Consider the following 4,687-nt stretch of genomic DNA (forward strand, 5'->3'; position numbering starts at 1 on the left):
GTGGGAAAGGCTTCCTGTAGAAGGTGAGATTTTAGATGGGACTTAAAAGTAACCCAGAAGCCAATAGTAGAGGTAGGGAGGGAGAGCATTCCAGGCATGGGGGATAGCCAGAGAAAAATGCCCAGATCTGAAAGATGGAGAGTCTTGTTCATGGAACAGCAAAGTGTAATAGAGTATGGGCTTTGGAGTCAGAAGATCTGTGTTCTAATCTCAACTCTGATGCTAATGATAGATCTTGGTCAAGTCTTGGAGACTCAGTTTCTTCAACTGTCAAATGGAGATAAAAATGCCTATATTTCATCTCCCACAGGCTCTTTGTGAGGTTCAAATTAGAAAATAAATGTAAAATGCCTTGCAAATTTTAAAGGTGGAATATATAATTTACCATCCAGTGTAATCCCCTGATTTGGCAAATGAGGAAAGGGAGGCAGTAAATGATTTGCCCAAGGTCACACAGCTAGTAAATAACAGAATTGACATTCAAACCTAAGTCACCCAATCATAGAATTTCAGAGTTAGAAGGAACCCCAGCAGCTCCCTAATCCTAACCATACCTGAAAAATAATTCTTTCTATAACATATGCATCAATGGTTCATCTAGCTTCTGCTTGAAGATGTCTATCGAGGAGAATCCTTTCTCTCTTAGCTCATTTTGCTTTGGGGTAAGTCTAATTGTGAAGAAATTTCTTTCCATTAAATCTAAATTTGCTGTTTGGCAGTTTCTACCCTCTGCTCCTAACCCTACCACCTGAGTGACACAGTGAACAGAGCCCTGAACCTGGAGTCAGGAAGACTTAGTTCAAATCTAGCCTCAGATACTGACTAGCTGTATGAACTGGCATAAATCATTTCACTGCTATCTGCCTCAGTTTCCTCATATGTTGAATGGGGATAATAATAGCACCTAGCTTCTGGAGCTGTGAGGAACAAATGAGGTAATATTTGTAAAGTACTTAGGGGCAGCTAGGTGACATAGTGAATAGAGCACCGGCCCCGGAGTCAGGAGGACCTGAGTTCAAATTTGACCTCAGACACTTGACACTTACCAGCTGTGTGACCCTGGGCAAGTCACTTAAGCCCAATTGCCCTGCCTTCCCCCTCCAAAAAAAATAAAGTACTGAGCACCATGCCTGACATAGTGGGTTTTTAATAAATGTTCTCCTCTTTCCTCTGCCCTCGAATCCAGTGTCCTTTTTATTATACTATATTGCCTTGGTCAAAATCACAGAGTTGATAAGCAGCTGAGAAAGGCTTTGAACTCAGGCCCACTGTCTCCTAATTCAGTGCGCTTTCCATCACCCTGTATTGCCTCTCAACAGAATGCCAGGTTATTTGCTCCTTCGATGTGTGGTAACTTTGTCTTCACTCTCTATAATAACTGAGTTATGGCTCCAAGGCGTGTTTTGTTCATTGACCGTGGGACTAGGGGACAGCGGGGTGTTTTATAAACAAATCCATTTAAATTGCTGACTTCTTCAGTTCCAGCAGTTTGCTAAACTGATAAAAACAGGTAGTTAGTTCAATGTAAACCACTGCATTGAGAACAGCCCTTTAGCCCGGTTTGATATTTAATGCTTCGACTTAACCATAAAAAACACAATTTATGCTAATATGTGCTGTTAGGACTGTTTCTAACAAAGCCTGCAATTTTAGCCACTTCATGTTCTTACAACTGCTGTTTACTATTGCTTAATTTCAGGAGAAAAGCCACTTCTTCCATTCAAACAGCAAGGAAAATGGGCATTTTGAAGGGAGTTAGTCATTTTGTGATTTTAATCCTGGGACTCAACAGTATTTTCTTTGCTTTGGGTTGTGTTGTGGGTGCTCAGGGTATTGGAGAAGTTGGAGGAGACTGACCTGGATTCCATGCCTGAGCCTGGCTGCCAAGCCAAGGATGAAAAGTGAGATCCTTCCCCAAATAGGAGTTAAAGGGGAAAAGGCAGGGTAGCATAGGAAATGGATAAGCTGAATCCATGGGATGCTAGATTGAGAGATGGGAGGGATCTTTGCTTCTTTCTTTCCCTCTTTCTTTCTTTCTTTCTTTCTTTCTTTCTTTCTTTCTTTCTTTCTTTCTTTTTTTCTTTCTTTCTTTCTTTTTTTCTTTCTTTCTTTCTTTCTTTCTTTCTTTCTTTCTTTCTTTCTCTCCCTCCCTCTCTCTCTCTCTCTCTCTCTTTCTCTCTCCCTCTCTCTCTCTCTCTCTCTCTCTCTCTCTCTCTCTTTCCCTCCTTCCTTCCTTCCTTCCTTTGTTTATTCTTTTATTTTTTGATATTATTTTAAAATTTTGAGTTCCAAACTCTCTCCCTTCCTCCAGCCTCTCCCCCACCCACTGAGAAGGCAAGCAATATGATACCCATTAGATATGTGAAGTCATGCAAAACATTTTGGGATCTTTGAATGGATCAAATGCAACTCCCTCATTTGACAGATGAGGAAACCGAAGCCCCAGGAGACAAATGACTTGCCCAAGATCATACAGGTACTAAGCTGCAGAGCCAAAATCTGAAGCAAGGTTCTAGGGTCATAGATTTAGCCTTGGCCACCTTCCAGTCCAACTCCTTTATTGGACAGATGATGAAACAGAAGCCCTGGGATGTGAAGTGGCCTGCAGCTCCTAAGTGGCTGAGACGGGATTTGAATCCAGGCCCTCTGATTCTACATCCAGTGCCCTTTCCATTGTCCCAGTCCCTAGGACTCAAATACCAGGACTCTTTCCACTCTGCCATCTTCTTTTTTAAAGTCCACTTCCATCATGAAACAAAACCAATATAGATTTTTGTGCTGATATTTGAAAGTTATTTGTTGCTTACAATCCTAGTATGGTTTCTTGAGTTTTTAAAAAATATAGCTAGACCTTTCCTCCTCCAAAGTCTTTCTCCAATGCTCCATCATCACATTAAGGTGACCGTGGGTTCTCAAAGGCTTTGCCAGTGGAGGCCAAGCACCAGCAGGTCCTATTAAGCGGAGATGGCTTTGAGTATATCTGGTGAGACACTGTTTCTGTCATCTAGGGGCCAGCCTAGCTAAGTTCAGAGAGACTGTTTCCTATGTAGGACATTCCCTCTCCTGCTACTCTGTCTTTCCCTAGGTTGTGCCCTATCCCCAGAATGTGTCCTCTTGTCCCTTCTGCTCTTAGATCCCTAGTTGCTTTGAAGACTTGGCTCAACCAAAGAAAAGACAGAAGATACCTCCCACTACTCCTTTAGCCTTGGCTAGAATGTCAGGTTTTTTTTCTTTGATGTATTGATGGGTTTTGCCAAATCTTTTTCTCCTCTTCCTTTTTTTTTTTTTTTTAAAAAAAACCTATTCGATATAAAGCATGGCTCTTTGGGTGTGCAGGGAGGGAATACAAGAGAAAACTAGGTGATTAGAAAACAAAGGCTGTTCATAAAAATTTACAAAGTAAGCTTTCCTGCCCATCCCCTATCTGAGTTGCTAGTGCTCCAAGGTTCCTCTGTATGAGCTTTGTTTGTCCTTGTTATTAACTTCTCTGTGTATGTGTTCTTTCCTCTCTGTATAATGGGAGAATGTTTTTGTCTCTTGGCCCTACAGTGTCTGACACATAGTAGTCCTTTAACAAATATTTATTGAATTAACAAATGAACTGGATGACTGCCAACAAGATTGTTTTTTGACTCAGATCATTTACTTGAGGTGAAGAGGATGTGTTGATCAACAGAACACCTAACACAATAAAATCATGGAAATTTGAAGGAAGTGAAGCCTTTCTCAATTCCATAGACTTTTCTTCTCTGCCAGGTCCATCTCAACCCTTTTATTGTTAAAGGTTTTTTTAAAGTTTCGTTGTCTGGCCTCTTTCTACTGCTACTGCTGTAGCTCATCTAAGTATAAGAAAGTTGGGTGGCGGGCCCAGGGGAAGTCAATTCCTAAGTGAAGGCAATGGATAGAGGGCTGGTCTTAGAGTCATGAAAACCTGAGTTCAAATCCTCTCTCAGACACTTACTTAGCTGTGTAAGCTGGGGCAAGTTAGTTAAACTTTCTGGGTCTCAGCTTCGTCATCTGTAAAGTAGAGATAATAACACCTACCTCATAGAGTTGTTTTTTTTAAATATTTTTTCCAGCTACATATAAAAATTTTTAACATTTTTTTTAAATTTTGAGTTCCAAAATATGAAATGCTTCACAAATTTGTATGTCATCTTTATTAAGCAGGGGCCTTGATAATCTTCTCTGTATCATTCCAATTTTAGTATATGGGCTGCTGAAGTAAGCACCAGAGAGTTTTTTTGAGGATCAAGTGAGATAACATGTAAAATACTTTGCAAACCTTAAAGAACTATGTAAATGCTAGTTATTGTTATTATTAATAGTAGCAGCAGTATTATTATAACAGGCTGTATGACTTAAAGCCAGTCAGCCTTCATGGAGAGGCCCCTAGCATCCATGGCTTTTGGTATATTGGGAATATAGGAGAATATAAAAGGAAGTAGGAGGCAAGAGCAAGCCACTTCATTTCTCTGAGCCCCAACTTCTTCATCTATATAATATGGGGCTGGGACTAAGTGACCTCCAATGTCCCTTCTGCTCTTAAATCTGCCCCTCTTCTTTGAAGGACAATTTTCTTAAGGGAATCTTAGCCAGTGGTCAGGGATTCCTCCTCTCTCCAAGCTCAGCCGCTTAAATCGACTGATGCTTTAAATTCTATATTGAAATTCAGCCCTAACAAAAT

General features: G+C 40.6%; 1 non-coding gene across 1 annotated transcript; it reads right to left on the minus strand.

The window, feature by feature from the left end:
* Positions 1-4,122: 4,122 nt before the first annotated feature.
* On the minus strand, positions 4,123-4,232 carry LOC118840487. The gene has a single exon (XR_005009677.1). It is a non-coding gene; the product is annotated as a U6 spliceosomal RNA (small nuclear RNA).
* Between the last annotated feature and the right edge of the window lie 455 nt (positions 4,233-4,687).

Source organism: Trichosurus vulpecula, chromosome 2 (assembly GCF_011100635.1).
Source record: "Trichosurus vulpecula isolate mTriVul1 chromosome 2, mTriVul1.pri, whole genome shotgun sequence".
Classification (NCBI taxonomy): Eukaryota; Metazoa; Chordata; class Mammalia; order Diprotodontia; family Phalangeridae; genus Trichosurus; species Trichosurus vulpecula.